The following is a 27,566-nucleotide window of genomic DNA, read 5'->3' as shown; positions in this document are numbered from 1 at the left end:
GGCTTGCAAGGTTTTGCTCTTGCCCTGCTCTAACACACCTTATTCTACTAATCAGCTGCTCATCTGAACCTTGATTATCTGAATCAGATAAGTTAGTGCAGGGTTAGAGCAAAAACCAGTGTACCCAGGTGAAGGGTTGGTCATCACTGGTCTATCATTATGAACAATGACAATTCCCACTCAAAGAGGAAGTATTTCTAGATCCAACATGAGCCTGGTAAGTGCTTATCGCTAAGTAGCAGGATCAGGGGTCTGAGTCTCTATCTCACAGATGAAGGGCCAGTACATGGTGCACGGGGCGTCGTACCAGCTGGTCACCGCTTTGCGCTCCAGCTTGCGTGTCTTCACGATGTAGCCACAGTCTTTGTCAATGTGGTTGTTGGGCTCACCCTCCTCCCAAAAGCTACACAGGGAGAAACATGGTTTCCTTAGAAAACCCCACAAAGTCAACCAAACATATCTTGGTATAATGCACAGTACATAATATCAATAAAACATATATAATATATTGTTTTACTAGAATAGCTGTTGGCCAATGGTGTGCACTAATGAACTGTGTTATCTACAGTGCCTCTACAGGTCTCTCTTGCAAAATATATATATATTTTTTTTATCTAAGCGAGACAAACCTGTATAAATAAAGGTTTATTTATTCAGCACCCACAAGGGAACCACGCCTGCGAAGCCCATTATGCACCTGCATACGGTAAGTCTGAATACCAACTACTGAGAAGTGGTAGGAAAGGCGTGCATAGGAAAGGAGTACCTTTCCTAAGTCTGAGTCGGGGCCATAGAGAACAGGCTACTCTGACAAATGGTGTTTGTTTAATAAAGTTAGTTTAAAGTTGAATCAGTGTCTCCAAGATCACATAACGATACAAAACAGGTATGCTACGGTTTGTTAACACCATCTGCTCTAGAATTCGCGCACTGTACATAATTTGAAACAACACTGTACATCATTTGAAACAACACTGTACATAACAAAGAAGATCGAAATGCATATTCCCATGGAACTGATCGTGATCAAATGGTTGGCATGCAGATGCTGCATGGACGTTTCACCGGTAAAACCTGAAGAATTATCATCATTCACGATTGGACAGTGAGAAATGTGAAGGGAGAGGTGACCACAAAAATGTGTGCTTAAAGTAGAGGTAAAGAAACACATGCACTGAAGGTGATACGGATCTTTCCAGGGGATCCAGGGGGGCAGGGCAGGTGTGGGGCAGGGGCGGAACGGGGCGGTGACCTACGGATCCAGAGCCACAGGCCTCTCTTTACCTGGGCTATAGATAGTTACATGGACCCATAGAAATAGAATGACTAGAATGGTCATTGCCATTCAAGTCAATGGATGGACCGGTGGCCATATTGTGTGTACCCATAGGTTTAAAAGAGGAAGTAATTTTATTTCTATGGTCCGATCAGTAGTTTGTAATAGCCTACTTATCCTGAATGGAAATCCATTGGGGTACACATTTTAGTAATTTTTTTATTGCGTACACAAAGCAAAGTCACACATTTCACAAGCTGCTTTTAACAAGTTAAAGATTTGTCACAGAGTAACCCAAAGTACAATATAGAGGTCCATTTACAGCATTTTAGTAATCTTCATAACGTACTAAACACATTATATGTCATCTATTATTATAGTCCACCGAAAATGTTAAAGGATGGAAAAACAAATAGGAATATCACACGTCTGACATATTAAAAAACGCAGTCAAATATATCATAATGTAATTGCATGTCAGATACAGTTGGAAAATATATGTAGAAATATAATAATATATGCCATTTAGCAGACACCTTCATCCAAAACAACTTAGTCATGCGTGCATACATTTTATGTACGGGCGGTCGCAGGAATCAAACCCACTATCCTAGCGTTGCAAGAGCCATTCTCTACCAAATGAGCTACAGAGGAACGCGTAATAAAAACATTAAAAGTAAATAGAGTTTAATACTAATTTGTTAAATATTATAGCCTACTACATTATGGGCCAGTTTCACAGACCCAGTTTAAATAAATCCAGGTGAATCGAGGCTAAATTCTGGTTTGTAAAACAATTGAATCATTTGAATCTTAAATTGAATCTTAAATTGAATCTTAAATTGAAACAATTGAATCTTAAATCATTTAGGCTATGTCTATGAAGCCAAATTATTATTAGCATTGATTACATCTATGTATCAATATAGTCCCGGGGTAGATATAGTCCCGGGGTAGATATAGTCCCGGGGTAGATATAGTCCCTGGGTAGATATAGTCCCGGGGTAGATATAGTCCCGGGGTAGATATAGTCCCTGGGTAGATATAGTCCCGGGGTAGATATAGTCCCGGGGTAGATATAGTCCCGGGGTAGACTATAACTCAACACAGCATAACACGTTTAAATAAAACAAAGCAATGCCATTGATGGATTCATCCACACAACTTCGCCAACCTTACATCCTGTTGAGCTTTATGCCAAACATCAGCTGCCCTCTGTCGGAAAACAGACTGACCAATTCCCAGGTTTACAGTGGTGCCAAACATGTACAGAGAGATGACCGTGTAGAAGATATTTCCATTGTTGTCAAAATCTGTAGAGAAAAAATCTTTGAAGATGTAAAAGATGAGCCACAAAAAGCAAATGATGTAGAGAATCCCCTGCAGGATCCCAGTGATGGTGACCCTCATCTGACTGTGCAGACGGGACGCGGAGAAGGGGCTGCCGCTCTCTTTCATGCTCTCCATGTGTCTGTGCAGGTAGCGCACAGTGGCACAGCTCGACCAAACTACCACACAGAGTCCAAAAAAGACGTAGGTTATTTTCAAGACAACACGTGCCATCTCAGTGTAACACAGGGCATTTGGAGAGGCAGACACCGTAGTGTTCATTGATATGTAAGTGCCATTAGCATTTCCAGACACGCTGTTGAGTAAATCAACTATTGCGGGAAGATGAAGAGAAATATCAAACAAAAACAAGACTCTGTCAATAAACAGGATCCAGTAAATAATTGTTTTGATGTTCCTCTTCACCCAGGTGAAGAGAGCTCGCTGGGAAGGGACAATCTGAGTGTAGTAGAAGAAACTCAGCCAAACAGAGGTTGTCATACTAGTGGGGAAAGTGTACCCCACTATCAGATTAGCAGCGAGCCAGAGCTCCAGATGTTCCGTGAAGAGGAAGTATTTCATTGCAATAAGAGAAACCAGGAAAACAATGGTGCAGCAAACTAATGAGCCCAGTAGTATCTTCACAGGCTGTTTGAGTTGCTCTCTGCCTGGCAGAGGACAGAACAGGCAGAAGGCAAAAAACAGGTTTGCAAATATGCTGATTGCAATGAAAGGCACATTGACGCTGATAAATGCCAGTTTGTCCATCCAAAGTACTGCTCCTGCAGTTCTGACGAGACAAGGTTTATGCTTGCAGTGATACCTTGTCTCTCAATCTCTAGAAGCTCAAATGCCACATTTGCATTCAACATGTGGAAACTAGGCCTAATGAGCTAGCAAATTACATAAGCCAACAACGAGATAATGCAAATATAGAACATTGACAACATTGGGTGGGGTGGTGGTGGAGGGGTTGGGCTGCAAGTGTTTGACAAACCCACCAAAACGGCAGCTTTCATCTTGAATGAAAGTTGTGCAGGGGGTTCCATAGGTTCATCCCAACTAAATTTCTATGGCTGTGATCCTTAGGCAGCATGTTGATAATCTCATAACAGTATACAGACTCTCTAGTAATCTTCTGGATGAAGGCAAAACATGAATTTGTTAGAATGCTATAACAGTGAAAAGTCTCATTTACAGCGTACAAAAAGGCAGTGTAATCAATCTTCACCCTGTCCATCGATGCAAAATGGGCAGGTGCTCAACTGAAGAAGTTTAAAGATGGAACAACAAATGGGTGGAGCCCACAGTGAAAACACAGTCAAATTAACCATAACCTGTTTGCATCACATGTACCAACTGAGAACACAAGTAAACCAAACCATTTGAAAAACGAAATGAATATACTCATTTGTAAAACAGAAAGCAGGTTCTCACATTAAATGATGGGACTCAGACCCAGATTTAAACAATCCCAGGTGTAGTTGAATTCTGGTATATCAAACAAGAATTGAGCCTTGTTCTACATGGTTAGTCAGATTCAATGTTTAAAAAATGCACCACCACAGTCCCGGGATAATTTAGGCCAATGTGTACGAAGCCAATCATTTTTAGTGTTGATTGAATCTAATAGTCCTGGGGTAGACTTAATCTATCTGCGTCCACGAAAACACGGACACATTTTTGATGTAGCCCAGCAAAGCCAACCCCCCCCCCCCCCCACCACCAGTTTGGTTCCATCGACCCAACATGAAAAATACATTGGGATGTGACAATGTCTATAACAGGAGACAATATTACATTGGAATGCGACAATGTCTATAACAGGAGACAATATTACATTGGAATGTGACAATGTCTATAACAGGAGACAATATTACATTGGAATGCGACAATGTCTATAACAGGAGACAATATTACATTGGAATGCGACAATGTCTATAACAATGTCTATAACAGGAGACAATATTACATTGGAATGCGACAATGTCTATAACAGGAGACATGATTACATTGGAATGCGACAATGTCTATAACAATGTCTATAACAGGAGACAATATTACATTGGAATGCGACAATGTCTATAACAGGAGACAATATTACATTGGAATGCGACAATGTCTATAACAATGTCTATAACAGGAGACAATATTACATTGGAATGCGACAATGTCTATAACAGGAGACATGATTACATTGGGATGTGAATGACGAGTATAACAGGACACATGATTTTAAAAGGCAACAGTAAACATGTTGTTCCACACAAATGATACATTTGGGTGAATGACACATCATTCACCCAAATGTCATTCAAATCGGGCCTGTGGTGTCTGATATATTGCGTGTGACTAACAGACTTGATTCCTATAGCGCCCACCTTGGGCCAATCAGTGTCATTTTGTTAATGCCGGATCTCTATGGCAAGACTCATCATTCACCAAAGTTTCGTCAACATCGGGCCCGTGGTGTCTGAGATATTGTGTGGGTTAGCTAGACTCATATCCCTGAGTATATGAGACACATTTCAAACATGTGCCCATTATAGCGCCACCGTGTGGTCAATATAAATGTTCTTGCATATGTTGAGACTTGACATTGTATCTAACGTGTACGAAATGTTGCTCTTTCCATGTTCTCTCCCATGGCATAGACTGACCAGGGGAATCCAGGTGAAAGCTATTCACTTATTGATGTCACCTGTTAAATCCACTTCAATCAGTGAAGGGGAGGAGACAGATTAAAGACGGATTTTTAAGCATTGAGACAATTGAGACATGGATTGTGTATGTGTGCCATTCAGAGAGTGAATGGGCAAGACAACATATTTAAGTGCCTTTGAACAGGGCATACATAGCACCACCATCTGGCCAATCTCTACAGCAAGAAGCATCATTCACCCGAGTTTGGTCAAGCGGGCCAAGGCTGCATGTGTGACTTTCATAGGAACATACAAACAGATGGAGACGGATTCACAGGGGGAATATAAAATGAACTCAATGCATTTATCATGACCCCTACAGAACCCTGGCAGAAAGAAAAGGAAATTTGTGTGTCAATCTTTTTGACATTGGACTTTATCTTCCCTATTGATCTGCTATTTCCAGCCTTACCAGATAATTGAGAAAATCAACAGTGTCTAATCCACAACCTCTCTCCTCTCTCTCTTTCCCTCTGTTTCCCACCCTCCCTCTTTCTCCCACCCTCCCTAGCTCTCTTTCCCTCTTTAACTCCACCCCCTCCTCTCCCTCTCTCTCTCTCTCTCTCTCATCCCCATCTCCCTCCCTCCCCACTCCATCTCACCTGTTCCTCAGCAGTGTGTACGATGGCCAGGTGTCCTCCTATCTCCATGAACGAGTCCTGGATGTTGTGCCAGTGCATACTCCTGGTGGAGATGTAGTAGCAGCTGCTGTTGAGCACCATCCAGTCCCGAGGACAGGTTACCGGCGTTTGAAAGGGCCAACGGGGTTGACGTAGGTGACAGTGGTGATGTGGGCTCTGGTTCTGTCATACACAGCAGAAAAAAGGATTTAGATATAAATGTTTTACTTCAGCGTCATGACACACACACACACACACACACACACACACGACCTGATTTGGCCAACCTGGCCAGAAGCTCGTCTCTCTCCTTCACAAGGTCTTCTTTCTCCGTCTGCAGTTCTCTCAGGGCTGCAATCGGGGCCGTTACGTTGACGGTCTCTCTCTGCATCTGGATCTGACCACCAGACTCGTTCTGAGGCAGAGGAGCCTGATGCTCATTGCGCAAGCCCAGATATAGATATTCTTATCTGAGAGGAAGACGAGCAGCAGGGGACTTCAGTCCAAAGCACCCAGGAAGAAAAAAAACAAGTCTTTGAAGAAGGGACGGCAAAGACAAAGAATGCGGTGAGCGTAGGGCAGAGGTGATGAGGTACCTTTGATAAGGCTAGTTGAATGTGGTAGCCATAAGAAGGAGCCCCATAGAACACAACAAGCAAATGTCTTTTCATTGTCTTTTATATGTGCTGAGTATGACATCATCAAGGTTTGTTCAGGATAAGAGTTAGTGGCACTGCAACAATCACTGACTCCACACCGCTTTTTGAGCTCTCAGACTTTGTTAGGTTGCGAGTTTCATATTAGTCATTTACTGGGATGCAGGGCCGGCTCTAGCCTTTTGGCTAGAGCGAGATTTGGTTACACAAGTCAGATTACAAAGGTCACCAAACGGAGGGGAAAAAAACAGAAACAGAGGCCTTTATTTAAATGTTGTGTCACATTGGGACACTAGGGTAAATCAGGAAGTGGTTTAGGGAGGCAACATTTAAACAACGCTGTGTGTTTGCTGTGGATATATTCACAGTGGGTGCTCGCAGCGATGATGGACAGCAGAAGGACAGCGCACAGTGTGGCCAGGCAGGCCGTGGCTAACCTGTAGGGCCTGGGGCCCGTTCTCAGTGAGAGAACAGACACTGTTTTGGAGGACACAGAGAAGTACATGACACCAGTGTATAGAGCTGTATTTCAGTTGGAAATGTTGGTGCTAATTGCTCTGTATGTGGTTTTGGGGGGCTTTTGTGCAACGGAAACACTTGATAACACAGTCAGATACTATACTACAGCCTACTGTCTGCAGGCTGGGGATGCACAACATGCCTACAATGAACTATTTTCAGAATGTCAACAACATTTAATCCTGCAGACAAAAACCCATAAATGTGTGTTTGGTAGAAAATTAGATACATTTCATGAATCATTATAAAAAGAATGGAAGATAAATATGAAATCAAAAACTAGTAAGTATAATTGAAAGAGAGGTGTGATGAAATTATCTTTCAATAATTACATGTTTTATGTGGTACACACAAAGAAAAAAGGATTCAAATAAGAAAACAAATTTGGAATCATTGAAATATAAGCCTTAATGAAATTATTGCAAAACACAATTGTTATTGTGTGTTTTTGAGAAGGAAACAGGCTAATGGCTACTAATTATTAGGTATACTGTTTATACCCTATCAATCAGTACTTAGAGAATTGTTGAATAAATAAATGTTGATTCGATATTTGATTGAGCCAACCATTAAAAGGGGAACAAAAGTAATGTAAAGAAGAATAATCATGTGACTGCTCTTAAAAAAAACAATGTACTGTCAGTAGGCCACCTCTTGCTCCCGATGATTCACAAAATGCCTGTTGTTGAATCTTACTTCCCATCATGTTTGTAGGGCAGGATTACGGTTGTTGCTATTCTAGGTCAGGAAATGAATCATGTCTGTGTAATCATTACACAAAGAGCATTTATTTGGCTGTTAAATGTCATGAGCATGTTGACTGCACCACAGAGTAGTAGGAGCATTCAGGAAAACTACATGGGCTGTATGGGAAGGGGTGTTGCTTGTTGCCAGTTTGGAGACAATTCCTGTCAATTCCTGTCAGTAATATTGCCTGTGGTGCACTGTTTTCCAATCTGTTCCTCAGGGAACCCCAGTTTAGCCATTGCAGCATTAGCACATCTGATAAAATGAATCAATGGCTTGAGGATTAGATGACTAGTTGAATCAGGTATGCTGGTGCTGAAATAGGGGGGGTCCCAGAGGAACAGATTGACACATTTTGAAATGGATAATATTTCCACTTTACAGTATTAGGAGTCAGACATAAGGTCACAGCATGCAAATATATTTTTCACATTAGACGCAAGATTTAATTTAACTAATGACATTCCTTAATAAAGAACTATTGTTCTTCAGAACTTGTGACAGTCCTGTAGTATTATACAATTAGCTATGGTGTCCGATACGTGGGAGGAAGCATCTTGAATACAAATTAGAAGCAGTGTCTATTCTATTGAGGAAGGTAATGATGAAAGACAGATATGGAAACCCAGAGAGAACTGTGTTTTGAATGCAATACACACCATGCCTGAGTGAACACTGCATAACCAAACCCTCTGGGCACAGATGTCAGTTCAACATCTAGTTTTGATTTACATTGGGTTGAGTTGCGAACTTACTTGAATTCAACATGAAATCAACAAAAACGGTCACTATGTCATTGGATTTAGGTTCAAATTCCCTTTGATGACTTTTTCCAAATCCAAATCAGTTTTCCATGCTGATTAAACGTCCTCACGTTGATTTTTGTTGTTGTTGAAATGTCGTGGACACAATGTTGATTCAACCAGTATATCCCAAACTTTACCACGTAAATCAGTCATTAGGCTCTCTTTGCCGGAAATGATGCAAATGTTGTTTTTGTCAAATGGTGGTCAAGGATGTTCTTGTCCCAAATGCCATACATTTCATTCGGTTTTGAAAATTCGTAATATATAGTACGAATTGTAATTCGTAACATATGCGAAATGGATGATGGACATCCACAAATTAATACAAAACATTAGTAACGTAGCATATCATACTAAATGTGGTGTTTGGGATTTACATACAGAATAATACGAAATGCTCTGAGACCAGTTTGATTTCCAATCCCTGTCTGCTTTCATTACTGAAACATTTTAGATAATTTCTATAATTTCCATAAATACATTACTTTTATATATAGATATATAGATATTTTTTTAACCTTTATTTAACTAGACAAGTCAGTTAAGAACACATTCTTATTTAAAATAACGGCCTACCCCGGCCAATTGTGTGAAGCCCACTGCCAGATGTGATGCAGCCTGGATTCAAAGCAGGGTCTGTAATGACGCCTCTTGCACTGAGATGCAGGGCCTTAGACCACTGCGCCACTCAGGAGCCCGAGTGGAAATGTCTGGAAATTATTTTATGGGTTTGGGCTAACTATCTGAATTGAACAACTTGTAGTAGGCTAACTTTTCTAATTAAAATGCCACTAATTAACTATTTACAAGTAGAATATAGTATTAGCATATGCATGTTTCATGTTGTGTTTTTTTATGACATGTTTTGTGGGGTATTTAATCATTTAGATGCAGTGCAATCAATGTACAGTGCCTTGCGAAAGTATTCGGCCCCCTTGAACTTTGCGACCTTTTGCCACATTTCAGGCTTCAAACATAAAGATATAAAACTGTATTTTTTTGTGAAGAATCAACAACAAGTGGGACACAATCATGAAGTGGAACGACCTTTATTGGATATTTCAAACTTTTTTAACAAATCAAAAACTGAAAAATTGGGCGTGCAAAATTATTCAGCCCCCTTAAGTTAATACTTTGTAGCGCCACCTTTTGCTGCGATTACAGCTGTAAGTCGCTTGGGGTATGTCTCTATCAGTTTTGCACATCGAGAGACTGACATTTTTTCCCATTCCTCCTTGCAAAACAGCTCGAGCTCAGTGAGGTTGGATGGAGAGCATTTGTGAACAGCAGTTTTCAGTTCTTTCCACAGATTCTCGATTGGATTCAGGTCTGGACTTTGACTTGGCCATTCTAACACCTGGATATGTTTATTTTTGAACTATTCCATTGTAGATTTTGCTTTATGTTTTGGATCATTGTCTTGTTGGAAGACAAATCTCCGTCCCAGTCTCAGGTCTTTTGCAGACTCCATCAGGTTTTCTTCCAGAATGGTCCTGTATTTGGCTCCATCCATCTTACCATAAATTTTAACCATCTTCCCTGTCCCTGCTGAAGAAAAGCAGGCCCAAACCATGATGCTGCCACCACCATGTTTGACAGTGGGGATGGTGTGTTCAGGGTGATGAGCTGTGTTGCTTTTACGCCAAACATAACGTTTTGCATTGTTGCCAAAAAGTTCAATTTTGGTTTCATCTGACCAGAGCACCTTCTTCCACATGTTTGGTGTGTCTCCCAGGTGGCTTGTGGCAAACTTTAAACGACACTTTTTATGGATATCTTTAAGAAATGGCTTTCTTCTTGGCACTCTTCCATAAAGGCCAGATTTGTGCAATATACGACTGATTGTTGTCCTATGGACAGAGTCCCCCACCTCAGCTGTAGATCTCTGCAGTTCATCCAGAGTGATCATGGGCCTCTTGGCTGCATCTCTGATCAGTCTTCTCCTTGTATGAGCTGAAAGTTTAGAGGGACGGCCAGGTCTTGGTAGATTTGCAGTGGTCTGATACTCCTTCCATTTCAATATTATCGCTTGCACAGTGCTCCTTGGGATGTTTAAAGCTTGGGAAATCTTTTTGTATCCAAATCCGGCTTTAAACTTCTTCACAACAGTATCTCGGACCTGCCTGGTGTGTTCCTTGTTCTTCATGATGCTCTCTGCGCTTTTAACGGACCTCTGAGACTATCACAGTGCAGGTGCATTTATACGGAGACTTGATTACACACAGGTGGATTGTATTTATCATCATTAGTCATTTAGGTCAACATTGGATCATTCAGAGATCCTCACTGAACTTCTGGAGAGAGTTTGCTGCACTGAAAGTAAAGGGGCTGAATAATTTTGCACGCCCAATTTTTCAGTTTTTGATTTGTTAAAAAAGTTTGAAATATCCAATAAATGTCGTTCCACTTCATGATTGTGTCCCACTTGTTGTTGATTCTTCACAAAAAAATACAGTTTTATATCTTTATGTTTGAAGCCTGAAATGTGGCAAAAGGTCGCAAAGTTCAAGGGGGCCGAATACTTTCGCAATGCACTGTAGATTATGTTAGGCAATTAGATTTCACCACTAGCCTTCAAAATGCTTTAAAATGGTTGCATGTAGGCTACTATACAAAAAGCTGATGGATAAATAAAGATATCCCACTCAGGCCATTTAACATTTTAAAAAAAAGGTAGGTTCTGGTCTGCTTAACATGGTGGCTCTCCCATAGGCTCCGATGCATTAGCAGCTGGGTCTGGTCTGCTTCATTCATTGTTTTTATATGAACCAGAAAAAAATGAAGGAGTGGAATGTCTCGCTTCCTCTTCCTCCTCTGCTATACATTTCTGAGGTTATTTTCCCTTTGATCAGCCACTAGAGTGCCCCACAAGCCTTTAAAATGCTTTTGTGTAAAATGTGTGCTGTACAGTAGGCTATAAACACAATACTGCTAGTACTGCTGCTGAACTTACTGTATGTGAACGGAAAGGTGAGTACAGTTAGGTCATCAAGGGAACACAGTGTTTAACCATGACGATTAAGAGACAGCACAATACGATTTCCAGAGCAGTGCTGCTCCCAATGACCTTCATCAGACTGCTGTGTTTTTCGACCAGTGCGACATTGGACGGTTACGTTCCAGCACATCATGTCTCAGGAATCACCATAGATATTAGCCAACCGACTACAGGGAATGGTAGTAATAATGAATGTTTAGCTCACGTAAAGCATCTCACTGACCCACATCACAACATCCTATCACCTACTAATGACCGGTGGGGATAGATGACATAAATTCCATGTCCTTAGGTTCTCTTTGTGTGTGTGCTGCGCTTGCGCACTTGTGTGTGTGCTCGTGTACCTTTAACTCACGTTGTGAAGGCTTACTAGGCCTTTCCTTTGTCACATTGAGTCAGACAGTATCAAAAGGGTAACTCCCTTTCCTGTATCTGTTACTGCATCCCTTTCAGTAAATCTTCCCAACCCAGAATGCTCTGTGATACTCCCCTGGATTCACTCACTATATGGGAGTCAGCCATGTGTCCTCACTCCCTAATTGATTGAAATAGATATAGGAAGTGGATGACTCCTTTCAAGGGAATGCTGAAACTGCTTACTTTAGGATGTTGAGTAATGCTATTTGTGTTTAGGGGTGGGGTAGGGATTGGGAAATGTCAGTGTGTTCTGGCTACTGTTATCAACCATTATAAGCCTGCCAGAATGTGTGTGGTCCTACTAATGCTGCTTTGAAGTGACTGCTTCAATGCAGGAGAACTACTCTGACACAGGAAAAAATAATTACCATTAGGCAACACGTGGTTAGGTAGGTTACTTTCTAAATGTAAACCGTTGCAGTTACTAGTTACCTGTCCAAAATTGTAATCAGTAATGTAACTTTTGGATTGTCCAAACTCAGTAATGTAATCGGATTACTTTCAGTTACTTACCTTAAGCGGCATGAGAAGAGGACAAAAAGGTTCCATCTGTGCCATCATAGTGGTCTCTCACTTATGGTCAGACTGACTCAGGTGGAACAAACATAAACTTGCACCTTTTTTCAATTTAAAAGTAATTCAAGGAGTAATCTAGTTTTTCAAAAGTATCTGTAATCCTATTACAATATTTCTGCTGGTAACTTTTTTGTAATCAGATTACATGTAATCAGTTACTGCCCAACCCTGACTGTCTACACAACTTTAGGGCCTTGCTAGCTAGTCTTGATTTTCTAGCATGGTGCTGTGAGTCTGGCCAAGCAAGACTAAGGCCTAGCAAACCTAACTACCAGCATCTAATTCTGAGTTTGTTTTTGGTAAGGATGTTATGATTGGGCAGGGATAGATAGACAGATATGCCACTCATTCTGTAGTGCCAAGACAAAGAGGGAGTAACATTCAACAATCTTGTAGAAACAATTGGTCAATTCCATTTAAATTCCAGGGAGCCACCTTTTTCATTGGAATTTGGTTTACTTTCTGAATTGACTGAAATGTTAATGGAATTAACCACAACCCTGGTTAAAAGTGAGGATAATTCGATCAGCTCACAAAAATCTGAGAAATATTTAAGAAGGTCTAAGGACCAGCAGGTGGCACTGTGGTTATTGTGACGGCCAGGCTGAAAGGTACACCCTTACATTTTGCCCATTCATTTCTTACTTACTCCTATGTACAGTACACAGACATGACCGTTCATGTTTGCACGTATGCAAGTGTGTGTTAATGCATTTTGTTTTGTTTATGTGCACTTGTGTGTACATGTGTACGTGTGTGTGTCTGTGTGTGTGTGTGTGTTAATGCATTTTGTTTTGTTTATGTGCACTTGTGTGTACGTGTGTACGTGTGTGTGTCTGTGTGTCTGTGTGTCTGTGTGTCTGTGTGTCTGTGTGTGTGTCTGTGTGTCTGTGTGTCTGTGTGTCTGTGTGTCTGTGTGTCTGTTTGTCTGTGTGTGTGTCTGTGTGTCTGTGTGTCTGTGTGTGTGTCTGTGTGTCTGTGTGTCTGTGTGTCTGTGTGTGTGTCTGTGTGTCTGTGTGTCTGTGTGTCTGTGTGTGTGTCTGTGTGTGTGTCTGTGTGTCTGTGTGTCTGTGTGTCTGTGTGTGTGTCTGTGTGTCTGTGTGTCTGTGTGTCTGTGTGTCTGTGTGTGTGTGTGTGTGTCTGTGTGTCTGTGTGTCTGTGTGTCTGTGTGTCTGTGTGTCTGTGTGTCTGTGTGTGTGTCTGTGTGTCTGTGTGTCTGTGTGTCTGTGTGTCTGTGTGTGTGTCTGTGTGTCTGTGTGTCTGTGTGTCTGTGTGTCTGTGTGTGTGTCTGTGTGTCTGTGTGTGTGTCTGTGTGTCTGTGTGTGTGTCTGTGTGTGTGTCTGTGTGTGTGCATCTCTGCTTTTTGCGTTTCTGTCTGAGTGAGTTCTGTTTCTTTTTGAGTATCTGTAGTGTAAGTCTGTGTGTGTGTGTGTGTGCGTGTGAGCGTGCGTGCGCTCAGCACCATTCAGAGCATGGCGTTTTAGTCAGAGGGACAAAGCTGGGGGGGGGGGGGGGGGGGGGTTACTCAACCCCAACGCCTCCAGGTGAGGCAGGACAGAGGTGACATGATGGATGTCAGACAGATCAGACAGCCCTATTCCATCATGCACCTGACCTGTGTCTGAGTCTGGTCATTGGATACCGGAGTTGAGGCCAATACGGCTAACTTCCCTCCCTGAATGGATCACATTCCATGTAACACACACCCTGTCACAAACCACACACACCCAACCACACACGCAGCACCCACCCACATGCACAGCACATTAATCACTTCCAGTAAGGACAGAAAGCTTACCGTACACTTATCACTTGTCATTGGTTTATGCATGAATAATAAGGTACATTGCATATGAATATTCATTCCCAAATGTCATAATCAGATGCATTATTACAGTAGGCTAATGTTACGGTTTACAAACACTACCAGGTCAAAGAGCAATGACCTTAAAAATGTACATATCTTGAGTGAGTGCCAAAATAGTCATGTACAGACACCTCTGATAATACACATCCTGTTGTGGATTGTTGCTTGATCAAAAAAACATTATGGAGTCTGTTTGAATCCTCAAACTACTTTCAGTTCCACGCAGACTAGATGACCAAAGTACCACACTGGTTCTATTTCATCTACGAGAGAGGAAATGATGTGGTCATTGATGCCTCACAGGAAAGTATGCGTCACTTGAAGAGATGTGACCCAACGTGTCTCTGTGTACAGTTATCATTTATTGGTCAATGTTATTGCAACACTGTCCCAAAATCAACAAGTCATTCAGACCTGACTTCCAACGTGTACAATTAGGAGTCTCTTTTGGAAACAAATCGTTTGATAGGAAATCATTCAACAATCTGTAGACTTTTTTTAGTGACACTAATAGCAATGTAGGATTAATGTATAAAACAATTTAAACCAAAACTCGTACTTCATTTAAATGAACATCATACTCATCTGTCTCACCTGTCTTTGTGCTAGTCTTCAGCCCCCTCCAGGTGTCGCCCATCTTCCCCATTATCCCCGGTGTACCTGTGTTCTCTGTTTGTCTGTTGCCAGTTTGTTTTATTTCTCCAAGCCTACCACTGTTTTTTCCCTGTGCCTCTGTCTGTCTCTAGTTCCTGTTTTCTAGCTTTCCTGGGTTTTGACCATTCTACCTGCCTTTACCCTGAGCCTGCCTGTCGTTCTGTACCTTGTTATACCATCCTGGACTACTGACCTCTGCCTGCCTTGACCCTGAGCCTGCCTGTCGTTCTGTACCTTGTTATACCATCCTGGACTACTGACCTCTGCCTGCCCTTGACCCTGAGCCTGTCTGTCGTTCTGTACCTTGTTATACCATCCTGGACTACTGACCTCTGCCTGCCCTTGACCTGTCGTTTGCCCGCCCCCCTGTTTTTGTAATACACTTGTATTACTTTGAAACTGTCTGCATCTGGGTCTTCTCTTGAGCCTTGACACTCATCATAACATCTTTTTGTAGTAAATACCTTTTAGGGTCAATGAAAAGTTCTGATGGCATAGGGCATCTCAAACATGTGGGACAACGGATGACAGGGTCCTGTGTAGCTCAGTTGGTAGAGCATGACGCTTGCAACGCCAGGGATGTTGGTTGGATTCACATGGGGGACCAGTATGAAAATGTATGCACTCACTACTGTAAATCGCTCTGGATAAGAACATCTGCTAAGATGTCATTTCCTTTCTTTTGTTAAGAAGAGAGATCTCAACATGATTAAATAAGAACTCCCTCAGTGTTTAGTCTCATTGTTTTTCTGCTCAAACCTTTGAACTCAGGCGTACCAGGTTAAAGCCTGCCAGCCGAACCTCTACCTCCATGCTGAGCCGCTTGGCACAAAGTCAATGCCCAACCCAACTGTTTTAAAATTGACGAGCATACCTCGTCGCTGCTTTTCGCTGCTATGGAGAATAGACAATATGAATGACAGTTGTACATGTTTATGGCTTCTGCAGACTGCTTTTGTTGTGTCTGACACTTCGAATGCCAGATTTTCAGGCCAAGTCTGTCACATATACTGAAATGTACAAAACATTATGAACACCATCCTAATATTGAGTTGTGTCCCCTTTTTACCTCAGAACAGTCGCCATTTGTCAGGGCATGGACTCTACAAGGTGTCGAAAGTGTTCCACAGGGATGCTGGCCCATGTTGACTCCAATGCTTCATAGAGTTGTGTCAAGTTGGCTGGATGTCCTTTGGGAAGTGGACCATTCTTGATACACACAGACACACAAACTGGTGCACTCTGAATGGCACACATACACAATCCGTGTCTCAGTTTCTCAAGGCTTAGAAAATCCCTCTTTAACCTGTCACCTCCCATCATCTACACTGATTGAGGTGGATTTAACAGGTGACATCAATAAGTGAACATAGTTTTCACCTGGATTCATCTGGTCAATCTATGTCATGGAAAGAGCATGTTCCTAATTGTTTGTACACTAAGTATATTTTTCCATAAGATCATTACAGTTATGAATTATAACATCTTAGTCAAGCATAATGTCAATGAGTTTTGCATTATCACATGATAATAACTAAATCACTAAATTCACTCATGCTGCCAAACATACCCTTGTAAAACTGACCATCCTACCGATCCTCGACTTCTGCGATGTCATTTACAAAATAGCCTCCAATACCCTACTCAATAAATTGGATGCAGTCTATCACAGTGCCATCCGTTTTGTCACCAAAGCCCCATATACTACCCACCACTGCGACCTCTACGCTCTCGTTGGCTGGCCCTCGCTTCATACTCGTCGCCAAACCCACTGGCTCCAGGTCATCTGCAAGACCCTGCTAGGTAAAGCCCCGCCTTATCTCAGCTCGCTGATCACCATAGCAGCACCCACCTGTAGCACGCGCTCCAGCAGGTATATCTCTCTGGTCACCCCCAAAACCAATTCTTCCTTTGGCCTCCTCTCCTTCCAGTTCTCTGCTGCCAATGACTGGAACGAACTACAAAAATCTCTGAAACTGGGAACACTTATCTCCCTCACTAGCTTTAAGCACCAGCTGTCAGAGCAGCTCACAGATTACGGCCCCTGTACATAGCCCATCTATAATTTAGCCCAAACAACTACCTCACCCCCTACTGTAAATATTTATTTATTTTGCTCCTTTGCACCCCATTATTTATATCTCTACTTTGCACATTCTTCCACTGCAAATCTACCATTCCAGTGTTTTACTTGCTATATTGTATTTACTTCGCCACCATGGTCTTTTTTTTTGCCTTTACCTCCCTTATCTCACCTCATTTGCTCACATCTTATATAGACTTATTTTTTCTACTGTATTATTGACTGTATGTTTGTTTTACTCCATGTGTAACTCTGTGTCGTTGTATGTGTCGAACTGCTTTGCTTTATCTTGGCCAGGTCGCAATTGTAAATGAGAACTTGTTCTCAACTTGCCTACCCGGTTAAATAAAGGTGACATAACTAAATAAATAAATAAAATGCTGTTGTAATTCAGTATTTTGTAAAAGGGGAGGGGGGAATAATGTAAATAGAGATATATTTAAGTTTGTAGTACACAGACATATTTTACTTGAACAAGTTATCAATTTCCCCTTAGCAAACAGTGACATTAGATTCCAATGAAGCTGCAAAGGCTGCTACTAGTTTTGGCTGTGCCTCAGCAGTTGACTCAGGTTGTCAACCGACACCTGGCCCAGTCTACTATGATGGCAATAGTAGGTGTAAACGTCACTCTTATTTCTGTAGGTCCGGTTCATCAGGATTTCCTTCTGCCGCCAGTACACTATGTAAATGGTGAATGCAAATGCTTTTATATGATGTATTTGGTTTGTAACAGACCATGAACCCACAACCAAGATACGGTCTGGGCTCTATTTTAACAAAGCTAATGCAATGGCAAATCTTAGCACTGGCGTTAAGCTTGTGTTTTCTAGGTTTGGGGGTGTGTCCGAAATATTTGAGCTACTTTCACAACCGGAATTATGGGAGCCATAGCTGCTGGTGGTGCGAAAGGGCTGGGTTTTGATGAATAAACCATTCGTGGGTGTGTCGAGGCTTGGCTCCTCACTGGCCAATCAGAACATGCTCCATGGCTAAATATGTGGTTGCTCTAAGTTGTGTATTTATGATCTTTTATGTATTACCTTGTCATCAAATCCAATTTGAATGTTAGTCCGTTATAGCCTAGTTCGTTAAATAGCCTGCCCCATATTTTCTAAATACGTTGAACATATTTGAAGTCCACAGTGTTAGGGTTACAAGCCCGCGAAGCTGAGTGAAACCCTATATTTATTTGTTGGCATTGATTATTATTATTTTCCTTCTTCTGCCTATCGGTGGAAAAAAAATGGAATACCCGTGAGATGGTAAAGCCTAGGACGTTAACAACCTTGCATGATGGTAAATGGCCAAGGGCCACACCCTCTTATGCACATACCATGCCAATTGGCCACATGGTGGTGCTATAACAAGCCATTGAAAATGCAAATTTTGAAAGCTCACACACCTCATCCCATTTGAGAGTCCTGAAATTCAGTATATACGTCCATATTTTTTAAAGGAACAAATATGCCTCAAGGACCCATAAAGGTCCGCCATTTACAATTTTGTGAAAAACTCTACTCTTCTGGCACCGATTGACCGATCTCCACAAAACTTAATATATGGTATCTATGGACCAAGCTCTCACAACTGATGTTCATCCAGGAAAGCGTCTCAAACAACATGGCCACTACTGACCAATAAACACAAATGTGGGCGTGGTCTGGCACATACATACATATACCTCCAACACGGATATTCATATTGTAACAAAACTTGGTACACATGTTCCAAAAACTGTTAAGTCTCAACACATGTAAGCACATTCCGATCGACCATACAGTGGCTCTATAATGGGTGCATGTTTATATCTCTTGATCTGGTTGACTCAGAGTGATGAAATTTAGCACACACACTCAGGGATATGAATCTAGCTAACCTGTATAGTATGGTTTAGTTTGGCCGAATGGTGGTGCTTTTGGACATAGCAGCCATACTGTTTGCGCAGGAGTCTTAGAAAATAGTGTGATTGAAGATGTGCATCTATAGATGCTATATACCAAATTTGGTGCCGATCGGTCCATCAGCTCTGTAGAGAATGCATTTTAAAGGAGTAAACATCATTGAACATTGATCCGTTTGATTTGGAGTTCTGATATTTGGCAAGAATGGTAAACAGTACAGAAGTAACTTGTTCTAGGTCAATGTTTCCCATTTTTCCTGATGGTGGCACAGTGGGCCCATAGCTGAGCCCCGGCATTTGTTGCTTGCAGCTATATTTATTATTATTAATCTTCTTCCGTAAGACCAAATGAAAATGCTAATTCCCGTGAAATGGTGAGGCCTAGGAAGGGAGAAGGGGTTATCTGCATCCCAATATGGCGACCGGAGTATGGGCGAGTGTGTTTATCGAAAGTAAAGTAGTGGACGTGTGGAAAGGAGTGCGTGTGTCGGAAGTAAAGTATTGGGAGTGTGGAAAGGAGTGGGTGTGTCTGAAGGATAGTAGCGGGCACGTGGAAAGGAGTGGGTGTGTCGGAAGGAAAGTAGTGGGTGTGTGGAAAGGTGTGTCGAATACACTCTGCTATAGGTTAGATGGTTTTGAATGAGCTGTGTTGTTTGTCTTCCATTTCTTACCAGGCAACTACCATGCACTGAGCTAACATACCGCAAGAGTTTGGAATTCTGTTTTTAATCTGGGTCATTTTTCACTGTTAGTTTTACACAAATAATTGTACATTTTCAGTTATAAAACTGACCATTGTTTGTTTTTGATTGAATGTATTGACGATGGGTGTACTGTTGCTACATGCGTTGCGTGCATGTGCTTACTGTGACTGTCCCCCTGATATTGGCTACTAGGTATCTACTTCCCATTCCTTTGCCGGACAGTAGTGTTTGTCAAGTGGGAGCGAAGGGCACTGTGTCCGGGAGTTGTTGTTAGGTACGTCGATACTGGTCGCTGGCTTATCTCGTAGTGCAGCCCAATCAGCCACGTCAAACGATCTTGAGTGCCAACAAATCTGCCCAATCTGCTGATTCGTTACATAGGTTCATCTCAAGGAACAAATATGCCTCAAGGACCCATAAGGTCCTCCATGATGGATTTTCCGTAATTTAGAAGTTTGTTAAAAACACTTAAAACGCTACTCCTCTGGCACCAAATGACCGATCTGCACAAGTCTTGATATATTGCATCTATGGACCAAGCTCTCACAGAATAGCATCTCAAACAACATGGCCGCTACTGACCAATAAACATTCATGTGGGCGTGGTCTGGCACATAAATGCATATAACTCCGATACTAATATTTGTATTGTAACAAAACTTGGTACATGTTCAAATCAAATCAAATCAAATCAAATTGTATTTGTCACATACACATGGTTAGCAGATGTTAATGCGAGTGTAGCGAAATGCTTGTGCTTCTAGTTCCGACAATGCAGTAATAACCAACGAGTAATCTAACTAACAATTCCAAAACTACTACCTTATACACACAAGTGTAAAGGGATAAAGAATATGTACATAAAGATATGTGAATGAGTGATGGTACAGAACGGCATAGGCAAGATGCAGTAGATGGTATCGAGTACAGTATATACATATGAGATGAGTATGTAAACAAAGTGGCATAGTTTAAAGTGGCTAGTGATACATGTATTACATAAAGATGCAGTAGATGATATAGAGTACAGTATATACGTAGACATATGAGATGAATAATGTAGGGTATGTAAACATTATATTAAGTAGTATTGTTTAAAGTGGCTAGTGATACATTTTACATCAATTCCCATTATTAAAGTGGCTGGAGTTGAGTCAGTGTGTTGGCAGCAGCCACTCAATGTTAGTGGTGGCTGTTTAACAGTCTGATGGCCTTGAGATAGAAGCTGTTTTTCAGTCTCTCGGTCCCAGCTTTGATGCACCTGTACTGACCTCGCCTTCTGGATGATAGCGGGGTGAACAGGCAGTGGCTCGGGTGGTTGTTGTCCTTGATGATCTTTATGGCCTTCCTGTGACATCGGGTGGTGTAGGTGTCCTGGAGGGCAGGTAGTTTGCTCCCGGTGATGCGTTGTGCGGACCTCACTACCCTCTGGAGAGCCTTACGGTTGTGGGTGAAGCAGTTGCCGTACTAGGCGGTTATACAGCCCGACAGGATGCTCTCGATTGTGCATCTGTAGAAGTTTGTGAGTGCTTTTGGTGACAAGCCGAATTTCTTCAGCCTCCTGAGGTTGAAGAGGCGCTGCTGCGCCTTCTTCACGATGCTGTCTGTGTGGGTGGACCAATTCAGTTTGTCTGTGATGTGTACGCAGAGGAACTTAAAACTTACTACCCTCTCCACTGCTGTTCCATCAATGCTGTTTCCTGAAGTCCACAATCATCTCCTTAGTTTTGTTGACGTTGAGTGTGAGGTTATTTTCCTGACACCACACTCCGAGGGCCCTCACCTCCTCCCTGTAGGCCGTCTCGTCGTTGTTGGTAATCAAGCCTACCACTGTTGTGTCGTCCGCAAACTTGATGATTGAGTTGGAGGCGAAAGTTTGCCACGCAGTCGTGGGTGAACAGGGAGTACAGGAGAGGGCTCAGAACGCACCCTTGTGGGGCCCCAGTGTTGAGGATCAGCGGGGTGGAGATGTTGTTACCTACCCTCACCACCTGGGGGCGGCCCGTCAGGAAGTCCAGTACCCAGTTGCACAGGGCGGGGTCGAGACCCAGGGTCTCGAGCTTGATGACGAGCTTGGAGGGTACTATGGTGTTAAATGCTGAGCTGTAGTCGATGAACAGCATTCTCACATAGGTATTCCTCTTGTCCAGATGGGTTAGGGCAGTGTGCAGTGTGGTTGAGATTGCATCGTCTGTGGACCTATTTGGGCGGTAAGCAAATTGGAGTGGGTCTAGGGTGTCAGGTAGGGTGGAGGTGATATGGTCCTTGACTAGTCTCTCAAAGCACTTCATGATGACGGAAGTGAGTGCTACGGGGCGGTAGTCGTTTAGCTCAGTTACCTTAGCTTTCTTGGGAACAGGAACAATGGTGGCCCTCTTAAAGCATGTGGGAACAGCAGACTGGGATAGGGATTGATTGAATATGTCCGTAAACACACCAGCCAGCTGGTCTGCGCATGCTCTGAGGGCACGGCTGGGGATGCCGTCTGGGCCTGCAGCCTTGCGGAGGGTTAACACGTTTAAATGTTTTACCCACCTCGGCTGCACCTCGGCCAAACACTGTCAAGGCTCAACATGTCTAAGTACATTCAAATCGACCACATGGTGGCGCTATTACAGACACATGTTTATATCTCTTAATCTGTTTGACTCAGCGTGAGGAAATTTTACACACATGCTCAGTAGTGCTGAGCGATTACCTGAAATGTCAATTATTTGAATTCCATTTCGTTCATTTTTTTCTGTGAGAATGCGTACATTGTACAGTTTCTCTAGAGATAAATCATATCAAACTGTGCGATGTAGTAGGGAGTTGTACTTTCCAACAGGCCAATATTCTACATAGTTAAGCGCAGACAAATGTGGTAATTAACTACAATGACCATAATCCACTGCGCGCTGTTCTGTGTGTTTCTTTCATGCATTCTACTTTAGGTTAATGTGGGGCAGACACGGAGAACGAGAGAAGAGACAGAAGAATATGCGATTTAGAGGGAGAGAGCAGTTGCTTCTCTATCCCTCTAACGACCAGAGAATGCCTAAAATTGCACTTGACAGCGAGTGTTAGTGAATGTAGCATCACGTTTTGTTGGGAAAGAACCTTGCTTTTTAATGCTAGTAACCCCATTGTTTAAAAGCAATAATACTCTCGAATTCATGTGTTACGACATTTTTGTCATGCTTGTGATGTGATGATAGCCACGAGGCCTCTCATGTATTATTTCTTAATCAAATCATATTAAAAAATGAAATAACAACTTGTTTAAATAGTCCTAAATACAGTTACTGGCACCACAATTGCTATCTGTGGGCATTTAATACAGATAAAGCAATTTAGATTATGGATGGTTTTAGCACATCCAAACTTTTCACCGGCCCTGGATAAAGATCCAAAATGAAGAGAAAGGGGGAATCACAATAATATTGCTCACAAATCTAATGTTTTATAAACATTGTGGAACCATCTTACAGATCATGTTTGCACTTCTCCAAAAATAGCAGACGAAATTGCATTGTGTTCGAGACAGATTGAATAGTTTGGAGGAGCGTGGAGGAGCGTGTCTTTGGTAATCCGACAAGGGGTGTTTTTTGTAAGTGGGGATGGATAACCTACTTGAACAAGCGAAAAGCACTCTCAATAGACTATTTAAAACCCCTTTATCCATGGGCTACTTTTGTCTAGTGGCCAGGATGAACCCGCCTTGATTAAGGGGAGGGTAGTTCAACTTTTAATCTAATTCACAAATGGCACATCTCTCCTTCCATGGCCACTGTGCTTCATGGCTGGATAGGCTGCGCTTCCACTCTCAAAATCCATGACATTATCAACTGCGTTGCCGTTAAGACCTGCTTCTTCTGGGTCTTAAAACTTCCCATTAGCGCTGCTTGAAATAGTCACTTTTGCACTTGTTTTTCTGGACACATTTCAAATATTGCCACCCCTCCCACCTCAACGCAAGTGAGTTGATGTTAGACAAGTAAATTGTTAAGGCTGGAAAATGCCAGTGTGCCTGTTTACATAACCAAATTGCATTGTTTGACACTTGCGCCTCTTTAGCATCATCCGAAAATAGAACCCTGCATCAATTCCCATCAATATTTTACTAATGTCCAAATATTGATGGGAAAAATATACCGGATATGCAGTTCTGAAGCTGTAAGGCTAATGTGGAGCAAGCCCAATAAAAATGATGACGTTGACACAGAATTATCTGACTGGTGTCCCTGACCTTAGAGATCCTTTTTATGTCTCTGTTTTGGTTTGGTCAGGGAGTTGGGGTGGGCATTCTATGTTTTGTGTTCTATGTTTTCTATTTCTTTGCGTTTGGCCGGGTATGGTTCTCAATCAGGGACAGCTGTCTATCATTGTCTCTGATTGGGAACCATACTTAGGTACCATTTTCCCACCTGTGTGTGTGGGACGTTGTCTCTGTTAGAGCACTTTGTGTGTGAGCTTCACGGTTTGTTTTTGTAGTCTTTATTGTTTTGTTTGGTGTCATTTTGCTTAAAAGAAAGAAAATGTACGCTCACCACGCTGCACCTTTGTCCTCATCCTTCAACAGCCGTGACAACTGGCACCCATTCTTGAATGATCAATAGCTGCCATTTACAAAAGCAGCAGGGCTTCAAAGAACAAGTTTGAATTTTCGCAACTTGGATTCCCTGTTTTTTACGGCAATTACTCTGTTATCAGGGTTAGATTATTCCTTTTATCAGAATAAATATCTGCTTTTGGCGACATTCAACAGTTTATGGGTTCAGTACCATGGTCTTGTAGTGGATGTGAGCTTCGACTGGAAGCCAGTGGAGTGTCTGGAGGAGCAGGGTGACATGGGAGAATTTGGGAAGGTTGAACACCAGGCAGGCAGCAGCGTTCTGGATAAGTTGCAAGGGTTTGATGGCACAAACATGGAGCCCAGCCAACAGCGAGTTGCAGTAGTCCAGACGGGAGAGGACAAGTGCTTGGATTAGAACCTGTGTCGCTTCCTGTGTGAGTTAGGGTCACACTCTACGGATGTTGTAGAGAATGAACCTGCAGGAGCGAGTCACTACTTTGATGTTTGCAGAGAACGACAGTGTGTTGTCCAGGGTCACGCCAAGGTTCTTTGCATTCTGTGGACAACGACACCGTGGAGTTGTCAACTGTGATGGAGAGGTCTTGGAGCGGGCAGGCCTTCCCCGGGAGGAAGAGCAGCTCTGTCTCGTCAGGGTTGCGCTTGAGGTGGTGGGCCGACATCCAAACTGAGATATCTGCCAGGCAGGCAGAGATGCGTGTCGCCACCTGGGTGTCAGAAGAGGGGGAAGGAGAAAAGTAGTTGAGTGTCATCCGCATAGCAATGATAGGAGAGACCATGTGAGGATATGACGGAGCAGAGTAACTTGGTGTACAGAAGGAAGAGGAGAGGGCCTAGAACTGAGTCCTGGGGGACACCAGGAGTAAGAGTATGTGCTGCAGACACAGATCTTCTCCATGTCACCTGGCAGGAGCGGCCTGCCAGGTCGGATGCAATTCAAGAGTGTGCAGAGCCTGAGACAACTAGCAGTGAGAGGGTGGAGAGGAGGATCTGATGGTTCATGGTGTTGAAGGCATTGGATAGATCTAGGAGGATGAGAACAGAGGAGAGAGAGTCAGCTTTGGCAGTGCAGAGAGCCTCCGTGACACAGGGAAGAGCAGTCTCGGTTGAGTGACCCGTCTTGAAGCCTGACTGGTTAGGGTCAAGAAGGTCATTCTGAGAGAGATAGCGAGAGAGTTGGTCAGAGTTTGGTTGTTGTACTACTTTTATGTTATACACAAGCACACACCACACCTACTGTACACAAATAACGTAGAATGACAATGACACTAACACTGCACAAAGCAAACGGACATGTCAAACAATATACATGACTTGGTGGGAGACACAGATACTCACACCAACACAAATGAACACACACAACGAACATTCCATTAGTATTTTCAGATGGACAAACCCCCAAAATACGTGATAAGGGGAAGAAGGGATACTGCAGGAGTTGTACAATCTCACTGCTTCAAACTTCACCGCTCCTCTACTTGTTTCTGTGGAAATGGACCCTGTCCCTGGGTGTAGGCTAGGCTGCTCAATCTGCTAGGGGTATTGTGACTCTTAGCGAGCTCATAGTCATTGTGGGTACATTCCAGTGTAATTGCTCAGGGCATGTTCCATCCTGTACTCTATACCTTCCTCAGAAAGGCTGTGCTTTTCTCTAGTGATGGGAATTTCGTCTCATTTTAATGACACAGATCTTTCAACTCGTTCACTCAGAAGAATTCATCTTTTGACTCATTTAGTTTCACTTGAGTCAGTAATGCCCGGAGCACGCAGGACCCACTACCGGCGAACGATGAACTGAAAACTTGAAAGAGTTTTTGATTCCACAAGCTACTCGTTAATATGTTGTGCACCATAGGGAGCTTATTGGAGCTGTCATTTGTGACTGAGACTTGTAAATGTGTGCTTTAAACAATGTAGATTTGTGGATTGCTAGGCATACAAATATACTGAACAAAAATATAAACGCAACATGCAACAATTTCAACGATTTTATTGAGTTACGGTTCATATAAGGAAATCAGTCAATTCAAATAAATTCATTAGGTGCTAATCTATGGATTTCACATAACTGGATCACCCACTTGGGAGCCAGGCTCACCCACTGGGGAGCCAGGCCCAGCCAATCAGAATAGAGTTTTCCACAAAAAATGGCTTTTTACAGACAGAAATACTCCCAAGTTTCATCAGCTGTCTGGGTGGCTGGTCTCAGACGATCCCGCGGGTGAAGAAACCGGATGTGGAGGTCCTGGGCTGGTATGGTTACATGGGCTGCGGTTGTGAGGCCGGTTGGACGTACTGTCAAATTCTCTAAAACGACATTGGAGGCGGCTTATGGTAGAGAATTGAACATTAAATTATCTGGCAACAGCTCTGGTGGACATTCCTGCAGTCAGCATGCCAGTTGCATGCTCCTTCAAAACTTGAGACATCTGTGGCATTGTGTGACAAAACTGCACATTTTAGAGCAGTCTTTTATTGTCCCCAGCACAAGGTGCACCTGTGTAATGATCATGCTGTTTAATCATCTTATTGATATCACACATCTGTCAGGTGGATAGATTATCTTGGCAAGAAATGAAATGCTCACTAACAGGGATGTAAACAAATGTGTGCTCATAGTTTGCTCATAGTTTGAGAGAAATATGCCTTTGTGTATATGAAACATTTCTGGGATATTTTATTTCAGCTCACGAAACATGGGACCAAAACTTTACATGTTGCGTTTATATTTTTGTTCAGTGTATAAGATTATTTATTGATACATCTGAAACAAGGTCTAGTTGTGGCTGCAACTGAACTATATTGTGAACGACTTTTGGCGGAATGCATTGCTTGACTGCCGTGAGAGGGTAATAAGTAGCCTGACGACTCTTCCGCTGCTCTGTCGTTTGCTACATACTTCTCATTCCGGAGAAGAAACTAACATCCGTGAGCATGGTGTAGCGTTTGGTCGGAACAAGTCTGGGTAGCCAGGCAAGGTGTTAAGCACAGCCGTTCGCGAACTGCAGCCCCTACAACGATTTGTTCTCGAGTGCGCGTTTGTTGAGCATAGGCAATGTAGGTTTTGGTTCTACAAAGCTGTGTCCATCAAAACATTAAATAGGCAATTAATTGCTGTCATTATTGCACCATGCGA

General features: G+C 42.5%; 1 pseudogene; it reads right to left on the bottom strand.

The window, feature by feature from the left end:
- Window positions 1–231: 231 nt before the first annotated feature.
- LOC139391956 (uncharacterized) lies at window positions 232–25,328 on the bottom strand (annotated as a pseudogene).
- Between the last annotated feature and the right edge of the window lie 2,238 nt (window positions 25,329–27,566).

The sequence above is a fragment of the Oncorhynchus clarkii genome, chromosome 32, assembly GCF_045791955.1.
Source record: "Oncorhynchus clarkii lewisi isolate Uvic-CL-2024 chromosome 32, UVic_Ocla_1.0, whole genome shotgun sequence".
NCBI lineage: Eukaryota > Metazoa > Chordata > Actinopteri > Salmoniformes > Salmonidae > Oncorhynchus > Oncorhynchus clarkii.
This window is presented reverse-complemented; position numbering and strand designations above follow the sequence as displayed.